We start from the raw sequence: 21,880 nt of genomic DNA, 5'->3' as shown, positions 1-21,880 counted from the left end.
TGTGTTTACATGATTTGGAAGATGCTCATAGATAATTGAGAAGAAAAGTGTACACAAGAAAACCATGTGTGGTGGAAGATATGATAAGTTTAGGATTGGAGCCACCAACTGGGGACACCAAGGTGCATATATATATTAGTTCACTATAAAGGAGGGGTAGGAAATGAAGGTAGAAATGCAAAGAAAGTTGAAATGGATTCAGACAACTCTGATACAATGTAGACTATTTTAGTGCTTATTTAGATGAGATCCAAGCCTCACTTGGATACTACACAAAGATATTTCTCACAAAGATTTCTAATGCACTGTTATCCTTTGCTTTTAAAACATGTGCTTTTTTCTCTTAATTTTGGTATGTTGCTAAATTGCTATGATATGGTTACATGGCTGAGGTTGTCTCTGGACTATTAGTTACTTGAGAATGGAATGTATTTATTTATTATTTTCCCTCCTTCTTCCTCACAGAATGAGAAACAGAGCAGGAGCTCAATAATTACATGATGAAAAAGAAAGGACACAGAAATGAACAATGAATGAGTACTTTTATGTGAACATGCACAAGGTTCTTAGAGAATAGAAAATGATGCAAAAGGCTGGGTGCAGTGGCTCACACCTGTAATCCCACCACTTTGGGAGGCCGAGGTGAGCGGATCACCTGAGGTTAGAAGTTTGAGACTAGCCTGACCAACATGGTGAAACACTGTCTCTACAAAAAATACACAAATGAGCTGGATGTGGTGGCACACACCTGTAATTCCAGCTACTCAGGAGTCTGAGGCAGGAGAATCACTGGAAACTGGGCGGTGGAGGTTGCAGTGAGCGGAGATCACGCCACTGCATTCCAGCCTGGGCAACAGAGTGAGACTCTGTCTCAAAAAAAAAAAAAAAAAGAAAAGAAAAGAAAAAAAAAGAAAAGAAAATGATGCAAAAATCTTGGAAGCATGAGAAAGCGTGATATATGGCAAGACTCAAGTGTGACATAGAAAGGTGGTGGGAAACAAACCAGAATAGTTGAATCAGGGACATATAATGCAAAGCCCATCATGCCCCATTAAACAACTTAAACCTTCTCCTGGAGGAAATAAGAAATCATCAAAATGGTATAATGTTACAAGGACTTGAAAAAAAATTGTTTGGAATATGAAGGAAAACTAGTAAATGGGGGAACAAAAAGCTATTTCAACATTTCAGATGAAGAATAGTGACAATAAACTCAGGAATACCCTGTCTGTATGAAAACGAAATTTCTGTTTCAAGAGAATTCTTTAGACAATCGGAATCTACAAAGCCAGAGAAATGCCTACAGAAGGCAAAACCACTAATCATATATATATATATAAATATATGTATATGTATATATATCACAAGGAACACGATTAGTGGTTATATATATTCTGTAAAATATATATATACTGTAATATATATATGGATATATACACACATACACAAACACACACACGCATATGCATATATATATATATATATATATATATATATATATATATATATATAATGTGAAGTAGTGAAAGGAAATCCTACAAAGGTTTTCATTGTTGTGTTTGTTTTCCAAACATCCATGAGCAGGCTTCCCCATCAGATGTGGTTCCAGGAACTTCAATGATGATAAATCAACATCACAAAAGCAACTATGGACTATACATAAAGGAATGAGCATAGCTGAGTTCCAGTTTCAATAAAACTTTATTAACAAAAATAACTCATCAGCCAAATTTGGTCCATGGGTCATAGTTTGCTAACCCATGATCTGGTAACTTATTAAAGAACCAGTGTTTGAGCTATTTAGGTCAACATTATGAAGAGTAATAAAATCTCCACCAAAAATGTCTCAGCATTCTTTTGCACATCATGCAGTTCCACTACTAATAGATTATTATTTGGGCAAGAGAAAAATAATGCAAGTGAGGTACATATTGAAATTTTTAATTTGATATTCCCAAGGTCAGTCGCTTTGGGAATGTGATGTTGCTTCACATTGAGTCCCCTCAGATTACACTGATGTGAAATATCTCCTTACAATATCTGCTTAATAACTGCATATTTTTTCAGGCAGCATGCCACTGTTAATAGCTTCTTGCCCATCCAAAAACCTAGAATAGCTGGATTAATTGTAGTTCTCCAGAGAAAGAGGAAAAATAGGATCTCTCTCTCTCTCTCTCTCTCTCTCTCTCTCTGTCTCTCTCTCTCTGGAGAGAAATTGGGGAAAGGGGAAAGAGATACATTTCTCTGGCATGTGTAATTGTGGAGACTGAGAATTTACACTATTTGTAATCTATAAGCTACAGATTCATAAAAATCCATGGTCTAACTCAGTTCAAGCTCAAAGGTCTGGGAACCAAGGGGACTGATTATGTAAATCTCAGTCCAACCTCAAAATAAGATGAAATGAAGTATCCCAGCTCATGCAGTGAAGCAGAATAAAGGGAGGTGAATCCCTCATTTCTGTGATTTTCTTTCATACTCTTCAGGCCCTCAGCAGATTGGTTGATGCCCCCTGCACTGGGGAGCACCATCTTCTTTAATGAAACCATGAATGCAGATGCTAACCTCATTTGCTCATTTGGAAACATCCTCACAGACACACCTAGAAAAAAGGTTTATTTTGGGCACCCCAGGGTCAACTTTAGTTGACACGTAAAGTTAATTATTACAGCAGTTTGTCTACTGACTATGTAATTATTTGACGACAAAGGAAATGTCTTCAAGTTTCCCCTTCTTGGCTTCTATTTCCCCTTATATAAAACCATTTCATTGTGCTTCTTTTCAGCTGGATTTCACCCCACTACCAAGACCCTTGACTCTGAAATCTCACACGAAATTTGAGTTTCACTCTGTGATGGAATTTTTCCAATAAACTTCTCCTTTGAATTTTTTATTTGAGGACTTTCCATGGTCATCATGGGGCCCAGTTCAAGGTCCCAGAATTTAAGCCTGAACAAATACATATGCTCTAGAGGGTAGTTCAGATATTTATACCAATGTATAGCATTCATTCAGGTAATACTTTATAACAATATTAAGTAAACTATTACAATAGGATTATAACATTCAATTATTATAGTGATTGAATGTTTACTTTGTGTTTAGTATGTGTACATGGGCCCTGTTTCCATTCTTTAATAATAGTCTTTTGGATTGCTTTGCTTATTGTAATCTTCACATTATGTATGTATGCATATGCACATGTACACAAACACATACTTATATGTTAATATAGTTTTATCCCAAAGCACTCCCTACTTACAAAGGAAAACTCTTCTTTTATATATGGATTTATAAGGAAGCTAACCTATTCACTAAGACATTTTGACTTATTTCTTATGAATTCTGGAGTTTTCTGGGAGTTCAGTCAATGTTACGTAATGCTTAATTTTTAATCAATTATTTAGACCCAGGATTGATAGTTTTTAACATTAACAACTAACGGTTCTTCTGGAAGTTTTTTCCATGTTTTCTGCATCTCTTCTTCATCACTCTCTTTTATTATCCTGAAGAGCAAGTATTATTTTTTATTTTATGACAGTTCTGCTACTTCTATCAAAGAACAATCTTTGTCATTTCTCACTACCTATCTTCTTTGCTGATCTCTTGTTCCCTCTGAATCAAAAACATTCCTTAGATTTATGGACACTTCTTGTACAATGTTCTCTTTATTTCGTTGCTTGGATCTTTACTCACTTGCGTTCGAGTATCTTTAGCTTCATTTTTTTTTCTTTTCCAGTCTCCCAGTCTTTGAAGTTTCAGTCTGTCTATTAGTCTTTTTTCACTATATGCCCTTTATTCACTGGTAGACAAGACTAGCCCATTCATTTTTCTTCCTAAGCAGAGAAAATTCTCCTTTGCAATAGAGGACTGGTTTTGTTCAGTGTATTTTTCTCATATAGTCTTCAAATACTAAATGATCAAATTTTTCACCTACTGAGGGCCTACTGGGTGTCAATAGTATTTAAAAATAAGGTTAATTAATTCTCACAAAACCATAAAATTGATATAATTTTTCAAATAAGTGAATAGCAGCTCAGATGGATTAAGAAGCCAAATATTCTACAACAGATCCTGGATTCATTCTCACAATATTTTATTTCACTATTTCCATATTCCAGGCACTGGGTCAGATGTAGGGAAGATAGCAGAGAATAAGACTTTTGAAGTTTATCCTCTCATGGGGCATTATGTAAGGCATAGTCAGTAATAAGAAGGATTTAAGCATATAAATAAATACATAAACTGATATCCTCAATGAAGAAAACAAATATGTATTTTGATAACTATATCTGGGTGTGGAGTGGTTGGAATAGCTCTTACGGAGGAGATGGCATTTTAGCAGATATCTAAAAGGACAGATGGAGTTAGTTACTAGAAGTGAGTGGGAAGAGGCTGGGTATGGTGGCTCATGCCTGTAATCACAGCACTTTGGGAGGCCGAGGAGGGTGAATCACGAGGTCAGGCATTCAAGACCAGCCTGGCCAACATAGTGAAACCCCGCCTCTACTAAAAATACAAAAAATTAGTCCGGCTTGATGTTGGGTGCCTGTAATCCCAGATACTCAGGAGGGTGAGGCAGGAGAATCGGTTGAACCTGGGAGATGGAGGTTGCAGCAAGCCAAGATCACACCACTGCACTCCAGCCTGGGCAACAGTGTGAGACTCTGTCTCAAAATAAACAAAAAAACAAAAAAACAAAAAAACAAAACAAAACAAAAAGAAGTGAATGGGAAGAGGCTGGGTGTGGTGGCTCATGCCTGTAATCACAGCAATTTGGGAGGTCGAGGAGTATGGATCACAAGGTCAGGTATTCGAGATTGGCCTGGCCAACACAGGGAAACCTCTTCTGTACTGAAAATACAAAAAATTAGCTGGGCGTGGTGTCAGGCACCTGTGATCCCAGATACTCGGGAGGGGGAGGCAGGAGAATATGTCGAACCTGGGAGGTGGAGGTTGCAGTGAGCCAAGATCACACCACTGCACTCCAGCCTGGGCAACAATGTGAGACTCTGTCTCCAAAAAAAAGAAAAAAAAAGGAAGAAGAAGTGAGTGCGAAGAGCAGTCCAAGCCCAGGAAGCTGATGAAGGCAATGATATATGGTAGGAAAAGTTATATGTGTGTTTAAGGAACAGCATATATTCAATATTGTTAGAGTATGAGTGGTATGAGATAAGATAGAGACATAAGAAAAGACCAAAGTGTCATTACCCAAAGGGCATAATCGTTCACCTCTTTCAAGTCCATGTTATTTTCCTGTCACAGCAATAAAATAGCCCTAAACACTCCATTGCATTTACTGGTACATGTTATTGTATCAACATTAAGTGTCTCAGGTCTCAATCCTTATCTAAATAGTTCACATCCTTGCTGAACTCCTTTCAAATGCTGTATTTATCCTAATGACTTTCCACTCTTTTCTATAGCATGGACCTTTCCCTTGAACTCCAGAACTCCACACTCCAGATGTACTAGACATCTTCACTTGAATGTTTAGTAAATATCTCTCAAACACAACTCGACCAAAGTAAACACCAATTGCTGAGTTCCTAACAGGCCTGGGGTTTGCTTTCACCCCACTTACAAGCAAAGAAATTAGCTTGTACTCTTTAATAGATGTTATCAGAAGACACAAAACTGTTGGGTCAGAGATAAAAGACTTTATTACTATGACACCACAAACAGTATTAGCATCAATATATTTGTATGGTTTTCCCTCCCTTCCAGTCCTATAATGTTAGGGGGCCAGGATGGATGATACTCTTGCAGTGGATTTTCATTGCTGCTGAGCAATACTGGCTTTGCATAATCTACTCCTCTTATAGCTTACAATAGGCAAGGTTGCTCTTTGTCCTTGAAGGAAACAGTATCTCATCTTTTATGATTATCTCTGCAAACTCATGAGAAATGACCCAGATAAAAAGCAGTTAAAGCCTTGCATTCTTGGCATACTGGCAAGATAGGGACTATCTCACCCAATACTTCCATAAAATAGGTGTAAGGTGGCTGGTATCAGAGACGAATGGGGAGAAGGGAATAAATCTACAGGCTGCTACCATAGCCCTTTACTATTGTGAAGGTAGTTTTGTGGCACTTATACTTAGGTAGAAAATGTCAGCAGTGAACTAGTCTAGATTCAGTTCCTCATCCTCAGCCTCCTAGGTAGACTGATGACTACGTGGGTTGGAAGGGCCTGGGAATCTAAGCCAATGTTTACATGCCTCCCAGTTTTATTCTCCCATGCATATCCCATAGTTGCTAGATTCCCTCTAATGCAGATGTTTCTTTTCTTTTCTTATTTGAAGTTCTTCACCTCACCAAAGAGATAAAAATGGACACGATTAACTGGGCCACTATCCCAAGAACCCAGACCTCCCCATCCACACACACCTTGTTTGGTCTTCAGGCAGCCTCTTCCAATGGGTGATCATTCATCTGTGAGTAAAATGGTGACTCCTCATTGCTGTCCCATTCCAAGCAATGACAAAATCAGCTTTTGTACCCTCTCTTCTGGAAATTAAAATTTTGCAGGATCCTCATCTGCTGTCCTTCTTAAGATCACCTTGTGAACAAAGATATTATTTGTGTTATGAGTCCAGTAGAGGGCTTCATACCCATATCCACTGTCAAATTATGAGATAGTGCCCAAGCAAGATATGGGTGCCGGCATGGGCTTATTCAACTGGGCTCTAGGCTGAGTTGTGGGGATTCCTAGCACTGCTGCAGCACATGAGTCCCCTGGCCAGAGCCTGGCTCAGTTTCTGCTTTCTGTAGCTCCCCCATACTCAGCAGACTCCACATCATTATTGTTTCTGACCCCAACTGGTAAAATGGGCTTGTTCAGTGCCTCATGCCCCTGTTTTTCCATCATGCTACAGCTGGCCCACTAATATGCTTGTATTATTTACTTACATAGTTTGTTTACAGCCCATCTTTTTCCACTTGAATCTAAGTCAGTGGTCCCCAACCCTTAGGTCATGGACCAGTACTGGTCCATGGCCTGTTAGGAACCAAGTAGCCTAGCAGGAGGTGAGAGAGCTTTACCTCCTGAGCTCCACCTCCTGTCAGATCAGTGGTGGCATTAGATTCTCACAGAAGCATGAACCCTGTTGTGAACTGCACATGCAAAGGATCTAGGTTGCACGCTCCTTATGAGAATCTAATATCTGATGATCTGTCACTGTCTATCACCCCCCCCAGACGGAACTGTCTAGTTGCAGGAAAACAAGCTCTGGGTTCCCACTGATTCTACATTATGATGAGTTGTGTAATTATTTCATTATATGTTACAATGCAGTAATAATAGAAATAAAGTACACAATAAAGGTAATGCACTTGAATCATCCTGAAACCGTCTCCTCACCCCAGTCTGTGGAAAAACTGTTTTCCACAAAATTGATCCCTGGTGCCGAAAAGGTTGGGGACACTGATTTCAGCTTTGTGAAGAAAAATTTTCAATATTATTGAATGGATGAATACATGCAATTATTCATTTGTTCATCTGCTGCCTGCACCACTAGAATTTAGTCTCTGTTAAAATAGGTAGTTGGATGATTTTATTCACTGCTGTACCCCTCATGCCTAAAACAGTTGGTAAGTCATAGTTATTCTATAAACAAACACTGAATACATTTATTGAATGGCCGAATGAACTTCTAACTCAATAATCTCTCTAGAGAATGGTTAATTTTTGTTTAGGCATTTTGCTAGTAACTTAAAAAATTAAGTTTATTTTGGAAGAGGTGATTCATTTATTGATTCAACAGGATTTATTGAATACTTGTTATTTGCAGGACCTATATTAAGAGTTCCTCTCTCACAGTTTTTAGTGGAGTATACTAAAAAACCTAACTAAAAGAATGCCCACTGAGTGTGGCAGAAACTTCTGGTACCTGACAAAATCCTATATTTCTTTCTTCTTGGACTGGAAGATTCTACTCTCCAGTTCTCTAGCAGTGATGTGTAGCACAGGAAGGGTTTTGTGACCAGAGGAAGGAGGCTGAGCTGTGGTACTGGAAGTGTTTTTTCTCCAGACGAAGGAGGCTGAAGTGTGGCACTGGAAGTGGTTTCTCACCAGAGGAAAGAGGTTGAAGTGTGGCTCTGGAAGTATTTTGCCACCAGAGGAAGGAGGCTTAGGTGTGGCTCTGGAAGTGTTTTTTCACCAGAGGAAGGAGGCTGAGGTGTGGCACTGGAAGTGTTTTCTCATCAGAGGAAGGAGGCTGAGGTGTGGCACCGGAAGTGTTTTCTCACCAGAGGAAGGTGAGCTAAGGGATTGTGCCCTGATAACCATGGTCCACAGAATCCTCCCATGTGCACATGCATGTACTCTTTTTTTCTGGCTTCCAGGAAGGCAGCAACTTCCAGGACAATTTTGTGAGCTTCACCTAGAAGATGAGAGATCCTCAGTAATATTTACGACCTGAATGAAAAGATGAAGAAGAGATTCTTGGCAAAACTACTTTTTTTAGATCTGACCTTACTTTTGGTTCAAGCACTTAGATATTTTTGCAACCATTTTGTAAAGCAATTAGTGTACTCTTTCACAGAAACTATTTTCTAAAATTTTACTCATTTTTTTTTTTGGCTCTACAGATTGTGTCACTCACACATGGGAAGATTTTGTTGCCTCGATCAAGTACTAATCCTTACTTCCTTCCTCTCTTCCTCTGATAACCTCAGGTCATGTTTCTTGAGAGGTTTCCACAGTTCTCAACCTTGTGAAAGATTCTACACAGCGCCTGTAGCACCTGCACTGAAGACTTTCCATGAGGCGTATTCAAGTGTTCTCAAAACCCTGGAAGCAAATATATGAACATTCTCAGTACGTTCCGAGCCTCAGGAGAACATGCACAGAGTGGTTTGTGAATGTCAGATGTCAGGAGAAGGTGTCTCATTCTCTTTCCCTTTCCTACTGTTTCTTACTTCAGAATCAAAACAATTCATAAATCTTTTTTCTAATGTTGTTTTCTCCCATTAATCCTGCCAGACCTGGTTCTAGGTGCGATGCCCTTTTCTTTGGAGCATAGTTAGGAATAACTAAATACAACACTTTACTCCAAATCCCCGTTCACTCTGACAATCAAGACTCTGATCCTTCCCAAGCTTTTTTATATACTCCTCTTTTTTCCTTCAGATAACTTGCTCCTCTGTGCTTCTTACAAATACATGTTTTTATCCAAACAGCCATACAAGGTTACCCCCCCCCCCACACACACACACAACAAAAAACAAAAACAACAACAAAAACAGAGGAGATTGACTCTCCAAACTAACCAGAGCTCAAGGCTCAAGCTTAGCCTTGTTATATAAATTAGCCATTGAATTATGGCTAGCACCTTGCTTGTCACTAGACCATATGCCAGCCAAATACTATGGAAAGAAATTTATAGATAAGGAAACAAAGAGTAAAAGTGTTGAGTTTTCAATATTTGTTTAGGTATGTTGGTTTAGTCGTGTGTGTGTGTCTGTGTCTGTGTTTCTTGCATCCTATTTGCAATAATACTATCTATTTCTATATACTTTGCAGATTTTTTTTAAACCTATTCACTTAATCATGACTACATAGAAATCTACTATTTATGTTTTCACTTTAATAAGGAAGACATGGTAAAATAAAGTTTCTATTAGACCCTTTTAGCTATAGATTCAATGTGATATGTAGGGAGAGAATATGAATTTTTGAATCAGTTCTGTGGCCTAAGGTGAAATTAGTAGATAAGTTAGTAAATAAGATACTTCTGTATAGAGCAGAAATAGAATCATAAACATGTTCATATATATTCCCTGTTAATATATAGCCTCTTTCAGAATTTATTTCTCTAATTCTTAAGTAAGAATATTAGTTCATTTTGCATATTACAAGGCTTAAACATAACATACACAAAATAAAATCTTATTAAGTACTCCATAAATAAAAACTTACTTTGTAAATAGAGAACAAACTTGGACTCTGTGCTTTGGGGAGATGACTTAGTCCCTCCTAATTGCTAGTTGACACCTCTTTAAAATGAGAAGAACAATAATATCTATCTCATAAAGTTGAGATAACATATGCATTCCAACATACCAGTTGAATAGCAAGTAATTAAGTTAGATAATCATTATTATTACTGGAAATTAGATTATTTTTCCAGACATATGTTAAAAGTCTGTCATCACCTTCAGCCTAAAGCATTTTGTTCTTTTCTCCTTTTCCCTTTTTAAAATAAGCACTAAATATGAAGTGCCTGAATCCTTTAGTATTTTCATCATTTAAAAAAAATGTTATCTTGAAGTAATTTTAGATGTATAGAAATATTGCAAGATAACAGAATTCCAGTATATCATTTACCCAGATTCCCCTAAGGTTAAGGGATTACAGAAACATGGTACGTTATCAAAACCAGAGAATTAACATTGATATACTTTCATTAACTAATCTAGAAGTCTGGTTTGGATTTCCTGTGTCTTCACACTAGTATTATTTTCTGTATCAACCTGGATCACCTATCGCATTTAATAGTCATAATTTTTTTTTTTTTTAGTTTCCTCCAGTCTATAAGAGTCTTTCTATAATTTTCTTTGTCTTTCATAATCTTAGCACTTCTGATAACAGTCAGGTATTTTGCATAATGTCATTCATTTCTTTTGTGTTTGTATGATGTTTTGTCATGATTACATTGAGGTTTTTGTTTTCAAAAATGTCACTAAAATAATGTTTTACCCTTTTTATTGCATTGTATCAGGAAGGACATTATGTCAATATATCTTAAACTGGTGATGTTAACTCTAATTAATTGGTCACTTTTGTGACTGCCAAGTTTCTCCACTGTAAAGCTATTGGTTTTCCTTTTGTAATTAGTAGGAATATTGCAGGGAGTTGTATCTTGACTATGCAAATATCCTGTGCTCCATTACACTTTAGCTCAATATATTTAATTTCCATGAATGATTCTTGCCTGCAACTATTATACCATGGTGCATGCCCAAGGGTAATTATCCGTTTCTGTCATTCCTTCCACATTGCTTAATTGTGATTGTATTATAAGGAAGAGCTGTTGCTTCTTCCCCACCATTTACTTATTTATTCATCTGTTTATTCCTATCAGCACAGACTCATAAGTATTTATTTTATGGGTCATATTCCAATATTATCATGATTTATGTTGTTACTTCAAATTCTTCCAGTTGAGACTACTGAAATCTTAAGTTGGTTCCTGTGTCACTTTTACATGCCTCCGTCATCGTTTGAAAACTTCATTACTTTCTTGCACCAGAAGAGATTCCAACCTTATCTTATATTTTTCTTTCCTATCCATTTCTTCATAAAAGATCCCATCCAAAAAAAAAAAAAAAAAATAGCATTTAGAAATCAAGATCTGGTTACTAAGTGTGCTTATTGCTACTTGGGCAACAATATTGTAATATATATAATATGCATCCATGCACACTTTTACAGATATATATTAACATATGCATGCATACATCAATATTTATTTCTCTACCATTTATCTATAGACATATTCAAAATCCATGACTTTATATAATATAAATTCCAATCCAGCACCATAGAGTTCATTCTAACTTTTCTCCTTTCCATATTATTACTTGTTTACCTAACATACAGAAACCTGGATCACATTATCCACAATATTTTTGAGTATTTGTTCAATTCTAGTATACAAAAAAAGTATTTCCAGATTTTGTAATGCCTACATTCGTGAAAAACAATGTTGCTAAGTACAATATTTGTGTTTTTCTTTTTTACTTTAACCTTTAATTTTACATTGCAATACTGCCTTCCTAAAGTTACTTAAATAGGTACTTTGCTTTTTCACCCTCTTAAGTGGGAGTATGTTACTCATTTGTAATAACAGTTAGCTTACTCTTTACAGCTTGTATTCCATGTTGGGTTTCCCTCAGTTCCAGGGGGATTTTAAATTTTTAATCTATATTTTGGGTAGGCGAAACAATACTACAAACTTAGTTTCAGGTCAATTCAAAAAGTATATTCCAATAAGTGTCACTGTCTTCTCATCTGTGCCACTCTACTCCACTTCTATTCTTCCATCCTCTTCACTCTGCTTTCACCCTCTCCCTGTTAGTATAATTGATTTTAATAGTTTCTGGTTATCATATCTGTATTTTTTTCTCCATAAATAAAAAAATATTTTCTTACATTCCTAACTTTCCTACATGAAACATATTATAGAAAACTCTGTTGCTCTTGGTTCTTTTTTGTTTGTTTGGTTGGTTGGTTGTTTTCTTTTCTTTTTTTTTTTTTTTTAGCTTAGCAATATATTCTGGGAATTATCCAACATTAGTTCACAGAAATCTACTTCTTTTTTTTTTTTTTTTTCCCCTGAGACGGAGTCTCCTTCTGTCGCCCAGGCTGGAGTGCAGTGGCTCGATCTCTGCTCACTGACAGCTCTGCCTCCCTGGTTCACGCCATTCTCCTGCCTCAGTCTCCTGAGTAACTGGGACTACAAGCACCCTCCACCACACCAGGCTAATTTTTTGTATTTTTAGTAGAGACAGGGTTTCACCATGTTAGCCAGGATGGTCTCAGTCTCCTGGCCTCCTGATCCATCTGCCTTAGTCTCCCAAAGTGTTGGGATTACAGGCACAAGCCACCGCGACTGGCCAACTTATAGTACGGATATTTAGTTTGTATCCAATATTTTGCAACGACCAACAATGCTGAAATGAATAATCCGGTGCCTATGTATTTTCATAATAATACATTGTGAACCTAAACTCGAAATCCTAATTGATGGTTGAAATCACAAAATTTAAACTCATTGAATTGTATTTTTTTTAAGTGTCTTATATTTTCTTCAATTTCCTTTAAGAAAAAGGAATATTCTTACGTGTACTTTTATTATTTGAACTAAAGACACCTGCGGAATACTGGCTGTTACTAAAACACTTCAAAGAGGAATCAAATGATCCATTGCTAGTCCTGGTTTCACTAATTACCAGCTATGTGACATTTGGAAATCCATTTACACTTTAGTAACTGTTAATTGGAGGCTTGTCTAGCACATACACTTTTTTTGAGATACATAGGGAACTGAGAGACCCGTAAAGTACAGTTGTTCAGATTGCAGTCAACTGCCTTTCAGGAAACTCCTGGAGGGATTTGGGGGTGGGGGGTGGGCAAGATTCATATGAGGATTAACCATTTCGTCCTAAAGATGTCTAAGGATATGAATTTAGCACTTTGATTTACTTCTTTTTTTTTTTTTTCTCACAGCATTTGACTTATCTTTGGCTGATTCTGAATATCTGCTTGGAGGATAAAAAGGTGCTAAAATTAGACTCTTTAATTTATTCTGCTACACACATATGCTCTCTTTCATCCGGCCAACTTGTAATAAGTGGATGTCCTAATCTCATCATTCATATCTTTTTTCATGTTGGCAGAATTGAAAAAGAAAAAAAGAAGAAAAGCAGAAAGAGGAATTTGTAGAGAAGAAAAAAGTCCTCTGGTCCCCCCAGAAGGAACTTTTTTTGTTAACACGACCTTACATTGTCCCGTTGAATAATGCAAAATTTGTTTGGTTGTACCCTGCAGGGCTCCCGGGCCCGGAAGCCAGGGGCATCAGCGGTACTGAGTTGGCACAAAGTAGCCGAAATGTCATTTTTTAATTATGTGATTCTGAGGGGAATCTATTATCCACCACCGAGATGCTGAAATCAGACAATTTATCTCCAAGCAGCTCTCTCTACAATCTAGAATATATATCTCTTGTCACTGCAGGAAATAGAACCAAAGGATGTTTTTACTTCTGGTGCCTTACGTTCATAAATTTATTCTTTTAAATTTTGCCAATGAAAGGGAATGACACCCTAACATATTTCCTGGGTCCCCTCTGCCCGCCTTTGAACACCTTTGTGAAGGGTGTTCAAATAACCCAGGCTCTTTTTTTTCCCCTCAGTTGGTATCAAATCTTCTAGGTCTCAAGTTCAAGAAGTCTTTGCACAGCCTCCGGATCATATTCCGAATGCCCATTTCCAAGATAAATAGAAATAATTTGTCTAGAAGTCCCAAGAAAACCAGAGGCATCCACCTAAATTAATTTAAATACAAATTGCTCTTTTGCATTTCAAACAAGATGCTGGAAACTATTTGAATCATATCCATTCTCCCTCTCTATAAAGCTATTTTCATTTAAATGTGAACTAATGCTTATACCTACCAGCTTGTTCATAATGATTGTGCATTATTTCTGTTTTTTTTCCCCCTTAACGTATCAAGGCAAATGAAAAAAATTAGCTCATATTTGTCTTCTTCCCCAACCTCTCCCTTCTTTAAAAAATCTGCGAAATTCATTATGTTCTGTACTCTGTGTGCATCAGGGCTCCAAGCAATTCAGATCTATTAACCATCAGGTACAAGCTAAGTGCTTTTAAAACAAACGCATGCAGTTTATTTTAAATGAACGTATGCTTTCTATATTCTGCAAAAGCATCAGCAAATTTGATCGAAAGATGGCATGGCGGAATGACAATAGCTACACTGTCCTCTAGTGGAATATTTTAGGCATAGCAAGACAAAGACAGAATCTTTTGGTCTTTTTCTTTCATGCGCCTATGTGAGTTTGTGTGTGTGAGTGTGTGTGGTGTGTAGCTTTTCAGAATCAAAGAGAAAAGGTATGCCACCTGTTAGACCTTTGAAGGTTTTTTATTTTATTCTGGAATACAAAATTTTCAAAGATTGTTGATTTCCTAACACCAAAAGCATATATCACTATGGTATTTTCAGTTCCGTCTCTGGTAACATGAGCAAGGGAAGAATGTGATAATTTTTACTGTAGACTTTATTGCTGCAAATGTATACATTCCAGTTAGAATTTTAATCCACTTCGAATATTCTTTCATACGTATTTGGTTGTACCCAAATTTTTTTGTATTCTTTTATAAGTATATGCAACTCAGAGAAGAAATATATTTCAACGGAGTCATTCATACTTACGTGTTCGTAAAATAGTTCCAATCAAACGGAAGAAAAATTATATTTAGAAAGATTCATCGATGGGTAATACAGGGTTGCCTATCATTTACAAACAGCTATTTCTATTAGTAGAAATGTCAGATATTGAGGGATTTGATTCTGAATCCATCAAAACAAGCATGTTCTGAAACTTCCAGACTGACCTGTATTATTTGGGACTTTTAATATACAGGATGAAACATGTCATGCAAGTCCGTGTGAAGAGACCAGCAAACAGGCTTTGTGTGAGCAACATGGCTGTTTATTTCACCTGGGTGCAGGTGGGCTGAGTCCGAAAAGAGAGTCAGTGAAGGGAGATAAAGGTGGGGCCGTTTTATAGGATTTGGGTAGGTAAAGGAAAATTACAGTCAAAGGGGTGTTGTTCCCTGGCGGGCAGGAGTGGGGGTTACAAGGTGCTCAGTGGGGGAGCTTTTTGAGCCATGATGAGCCAGGAAAAGGAATTTCACAAGATAATACCATTTCTTAAGGCAAGGACCGGCCATTTTCACTTCTTTTGTGGAGGAATGTCACCGGTTAAGGTGAGGCAGGGCATTTGCACTTCTTTTGTGATTCTTCAGTTACTTCAGGCCATCTGGGCGTATATGTGCAAGTCACAGGGGATGCAGTGACTTGGCTTGGGCTCAGAGGCCTGACAACACACACACACACACACACACACACACACTTGGGGGTATGATGGGGAGGAACGTGGAGCCAGTTAGGTAATCGGAATTTATTTTTTAGCTTCCTCAGGAACATTGAATCATAACATGTATACATATGTAAATACATAAACATCACAGAATCTCACCCCCAGACCTGTCTTTAATGTATGCGGATCACCCTAATTGGTAGCTTCTTACAAAATCCTTGCCATTCGGCTGAATGGATGATATCTCACTCTCATCGGTTCCCATTTCCTAGACTCTCAGACAGAAAACCAGACACTCAATATGTTTTTCTCACTAACTGGGCAGCAACAAGATCCAGGCCCAGAATGAGACCTCATATGTTCAAATCCTATATCTAGTACCAGAGCTGATATTTCTAGTGAGTTGCATAACTCTCGGAGCTTCATTTCCTTGCCTGTGAAAGGCAGATCATAATAATATCTACCTCCTAGAGCTGTGTGTAGATTAAACGAACTAGGACATATGTAAATCAGCATCACATAGGAAAATGCTACTGCAAAGAAGTTATGGTCTATATAAATACCATTCAAACTTTGAAGCATGAATCCAGATGACCATTTACCACTGTCAATAAGGAATAAGTCCCCAAAGTTCATAGTAAAGGAACGAAAGAGCGAGTGGGCAGGAATGTTTGTAGAAATTGTGTGACTAGGAAAAACTAAATTTTCCCAAAATGCACTCAGTTTGTTATTAACAATAGCAAACAGAGTATCACATGTAAGGCACAAGAGGAGTGGCAAGAAATCCTCTAGGAAAATTCTCTGTAATCTATTAATGGATATGGAAAGAAGTCCATACCTAAGGGAATTGACTAGCTCTCTCTGAAGCCTCACAAGTTCTATTCGTTGCATCTTGGAACAAGCACGTGAAGAGAAAGAGATCTTTTCTTCATGGTTTCCTCCAATACATCCAAAGCAAATTAAACTCCTCAATTTATTAAGACATTAATATTAAAAAACCATTTTACAGATAGGAAAAAGAATGAGGTGTTAAGTCTTACAGTACTGGCTCTGTCCTTAACTGGTTGGCTACTAGATCTTATGAAAAAAAAAATTGAATTCTCAGGCATTTGATGTCCTGATTTGAGAAAAAATAAAATAAATTCCTCAAGATTCTATACATGATCCTATCAGTTGGTTATGTCTTAACTGATTGATAGGTCTGGCTCTTTGTCCCTACCCAAATCTTACCACTAATTGTAATCCCCAAGTGTCAAGGGAAGAACCTGGTGGGAGGTGACTGGATCGTGGGTGAGGTTTCTCCCATGCTGCTCTCTTGATAGTGAGGTAGTTCTCACAAGATCCAATGGTTTAATAAATGGCAATTTCTCATAGACTTTTTGTTCTCTCTTACCTGCTGCCAGGTAAGGTAAGACATGCCTGCTTCTCCTTCTACCATGATTGTAAGTTTCCTGAGGTCTCCTCAGCCATGCAGAACTGTGAGTCAATTAAACCTATATTCTTTATAAATTGCCCAGTCTTGGGCAGTTCTTTATAGCAGTGTGAGAACAGACTAATACACTGATGGAATAAAACCTGATTGAGAAACTTAATCCCATCCAATAATCCAGATACACACACACACACACAAACACACACACACACGTGTGATATGATTTGGCTGTGTCCCAACCCAAATCTTATCCTGAACTGTAGTTCTCATAATCCCCACATGTCATGGGAGGGACCTAGTAAGAGGTAATTGAATCATGGGGGCAGTTACCCCAACACTACTGTTCTTATGACAGTGAGTGAGTGAGACTTCACAGGATCTGATGGCTTTGTAAACAGCTTCCCATTCACTCATTTCTCATTCTTCTCTCTCCTGCCATCAGGTGAAGAAGGACATGTTTGCTTCCCCTTCCACCATGACTAAGTTTCCAGAGGCCTCCCCAGCCATGTGAAACTGTGAGTCAGTTACACCTCTTTCCTTTATAAATTACCCAGTCTCAGGCAGTTCTTTATAGCAGTGTGAGAACAGACTAATACAATATGCATATATGTATGTGTATATGTATATAAAAAACAATCTTAAAGGGGAAAATAAAGAAACTTAGTCCAAAGAAAAACAAGCAGTGTAATACAAAAATATTCAGGCCATTGTGAATGTCTTAAAAGTTAAGATAATAAACTATAAAGTTCTGAGAGAGAGTTTTGACAACAGAATTACTACCCTGAAATTAAGCTCTATATAACCCATTCCACTGAATTTAGTACTAATAACAAAGTTGCTTTCCGTCACCAAAATTCATAGTAGGCGAGTCTCTTTGCTCTCAAATGTAAAAAAGTAAATAGAATATAATCAATTTAAGTGTTTCAGAGGTACTCAAGTATTCTTTAAGTATCTCTACAATTGGGTTGTTTGTTTAAAATGCTTATGCAAACTTCTTCATGTATTTTGTAGGGAAACACACGCTCCTGAGCATGCATACATGTGCACAGAAACGTGTAACTGAATGTTTTTCAAGGTTTGATTGTTAGGCTAAGGGATACGGTGCATTGTATTAAATTTTTACTTTGACTTATGTCCAGCAGGAATGCGTATTTTTACCCTCTTCATTAATATTCTTAGGGAGAAACTGATTTACTATTTTCTATCCTGTTCGAAAAGTATTTGACAAAGGATCAAAAAATGTAGCTTTTCTTGAAGACTTTTGTAGTATTTTTTCTTTCTTTATTCTGTAAGGCAAAAGTTTCAACTTTATACAAATTTGTTTCTCTTATAAAATTTTTGTATTAAATAGAAAAAAAAAGAGGCTATTTTATAGCTCTATACTGCCAAGTGTCAAGTTTTTGTTTTTCTCCACTTGATATAAATTACCTTTCATCTTCACATTAAAAAAAAATAAGGCTAGAATGAAAATATTCTTTTTTATTTTGTTTAACAATCCACTCCCTTGCAATAACAAGTCCTGCAGCATTGTTCAGCATAGCTTGGCTTTATTTTATTGCTTTTATTTTATTAAGAAAATACCTCTTTCCAGCCCAATGGTATAATCATTTAGCAGTTGCAAAATTTCACCTAAAATATGCCAGCCTGAACAGATCTTCCAAGATTTGTGTGAGTTTAAATAGCAAAGCAGCAGGTAGTAGATATTGGTGTTTAAAAATAGAGCCATGAAATCAAATTAAAATCTGTCTAGTAAGGAAATATATGACAAACATTTTTATGTGGAATATAAAAAATAAAACACAATCAGTGAAGCTCCAGGAGTGTTTATATTTTCTCTAAAACATATATAGATGACTTCCTTCCTTCCTTCCTTCCAGCCTGACTTCCTTCCTTCCTTTCTTCCTTCCTTCCTGCCTGCCTTCCTCCCTTCCCTCCCTTCACTTGCCTTTTTCTTTTTTCTTTTCTTTCCTTCCTTCCTTCCTTCCTTCCTTCCTTCCTTCCTTCCTTCCTTCCTTCCTTCCTCCCTCCCTCCCTCCCTCTTTCCTTTCCTTTCCTTTCCTTTCCTTTCCTTTCCTTTCCTTTCCTTTCCTTTCCTTTCCTTTCCTTCCCTTTCTTCTCTTTCTCTTTCTCTTTCTCTTTCTCTTTCTCTTTCACAGAATTTCACTTTGTCACTCAGGTAGGATGGAGTGCAATGGCCCAACTTTGGCTCACTGAAACCTCTACCTCCCAGGCTTAAGCTATTGTCCCACCTTAGCAACCTCAAGTTGGGGACTACCAACTCCCAAGTTGGAAGTATGTGCCACCAGGCCCAGCTAAATTTTGTGTTTTCTGGTAGATAGGCGGTTTTTACTGTGGTGCTCAGGCTGGTCTCGAACTCCTGAGCTCAAGTCATCCACCCACCTTGGCCTCCCAAAGTGCTAGGATTACAGGCATTAGCCATTGTGCCTGACCAGAAGTACATATAGACTTTCAATAAATGATTGTGAAAATGAAAATTAACCAGTTATGTGATTTGTAGACATGTTATAAAAGCTTCCATTCCCTGAGATTGTTACCTTTTCCATTCTTATTAAAAAGTATAACATTCATTCTTTTGGTTGATTTTAAATAGTTTTAAAGGGCCATGAGTTGTAATTTATTTATGCTAAAATCTAGGAGAGAGAGAGAGAAAAATCAAGGAGAGGGAGCTGTTTATTGAAAACAGAAATATTGCATATCTACATTGTCACTGTAAATAAAATTTCATGATATTTTTCTGCTGCCATAACTATTTGAACTAAGTGTATGATTTTAGTAGCATTATGCCAAAACATAATAATTGTGTTTAATTAATTAAACCCTTAATTACAATATGTATGTCAACATCATGCTTTTTTTTTTTTTTGAGACGGAGTCTCGCTCTGTCACCCAGGCTGGAGTGCAGTGGCCGGATCTCAGCTCACTGCAAGCTCCGCCTCCTGGGTTTACACCATTCTCCTGCCTCAGCCTCCCGAGTAGCTGGGACTACAGGCGCCTGCCACCACGCCCGGCTAGTTTTTTGTATTTTTTAGTACAGACGGGGTTTCACCGTGTTAGCCAGGATGGTCTTAGCCAGGATGGTCTCGATCTCCTGACCTCGTGATCTGCCCGTCTCGGCCTCCCAAAGTGCTGGGATTACAGGCTTGAGCCACCGTACCCGGCCAATATCATTCTTGATTTATTTATTTGGCAGTTTATTTAATCATGAGCTATATACTTCTTTGACTGATTATTGTGTTCATAGATTGTATTTTGCTTTTGTGATTTGTTTGCATAATAATTCCACACATTTTCCCATTAAAATTAAAAAATTAAAACTTAGTCACATAAGGTCATCTGCAATTTACAATAATAAAATTTTTAAAAGCAGAAGATGAAACAATATAAGCAGTCTGTACTAGGCAATTTAAACATTTTCTTTTAAAGAAATATTGCTTTGTCTTCTTCACTACAATTCCCTTGAGAGTGAGTGGTGTGTTAAGTAAAATATGGAGAGAAGGAAAATAAAAATTATAGACCATTACAACCATGGAGAATGTGGAGAAGCAAAATGCACCTGATCCATACAAAATGCTTTTGTGAGAATTAAAGGACCACAAGTTCTCCCTGACTTAGCTTGTCCCAGCTGCACATTCAGCCATTAAGTAATGACTGGAGATGCAATGAGAAAAGGAAATCTATCCTGAAGGTTTTACTGCAATGATTGATTTTGGCTTTTACAACCAAAATTCAAAAGGTTTGGTAAGGAATTGATTTTACGTAAGAATTTCCTTTTTATCCTGCTGAATGAATACCCATTTCGGAATGTACTGAAGATTTTTGAACGTTCAGCTCAAATCATGCAGCAAAATACATTTTGAATGAGATCATCCCTGAAAAAGCTAATGTAAGTCCACAAGAGGTTAGAATTTGAAATACAGAATATTGTATTTTGAATCTCCAAAACCATGTTGGGTCATGTGTAGATTACTGAACCCTCTCTCTTTTCTGTTAGTGAACTATTCATTCTCGGGGGGCCGGGGGGCGGGGGGGAAGAAAGTCAGACTGTGTTCCAGACTGTATTATAAATTCATAAAATGTTGCTTAAGAGAAATTATAATAAATTAGAATATGAACCTGTACATGTCAGTCAGTCAGTGAGGATGATTTAAAAAAGGCAGCACAGCAATGCACTCCACTGAAGACCAAAGTAGATGGATAATAGATGTGACCCAGTAGGGTACTTATTCTATATTCTGGCACTCTTAATAATAAACTGATTGATGTTATTCATCCAATCTTTTATTAAACAATTATTTAATCTCTACTATGTGTCCTATGCACAGTAGATATACTAGGAAAAAAGAAGACAAAGTGTTTGCCTTCATAAATTTACACTGCAGCAGGAAAAAGTAGAAAAGTTACATGAATTTAATAATATATATATTTTTATTTCCAACTGCAAAGAAATGAAACACATGAATGAAGTAGCAAGTGACCAGTGACTAGATGGGTAGAGGACAATATTAGTGTGGTTACAGAAAATGTTCCTAAAGAAGTAAAACTTGAGATCTAATTGATGAAAAGAAAACACCCATGCCACAATGCAACATATGTGTCTCCTAAGAGGTGAAAGAAGAACCAGCAAGTTCAAAAGCCCTTCAATAATAATACCTCTGCCACATTCAAGGGAAGAAAAGAAAGAAAGAAAAGGAAAAAAAAAAGGAAGAAGAAAAGAAGGAAGAGAGGGAGGAAGAGAGGTAGGGAGGAAAGAAGGAAGGAAGGATGGAAGAAGGAAGGAAGGAAGGAAAAAGAAAGAAAGAAA

The sequence above is a fragment of the Chlorocebus sabaeus genome, chromosome 24, assembly GCF_047675955.1.
Source record: "Chlorocebus sabaeus isolate Y175 chromosome 24, mChlSab1.0.hap1, whole genome shotgun sequence".
Lineage (NCBI taxonomy): Eukaryota > Metazoa > Chordata > Mammalia > Primates > Cercopithecidae > Chlorocebus > Chlorocebus sabaeus.
Note: the sequence above shows the minus strand (reverse complement) of the source record.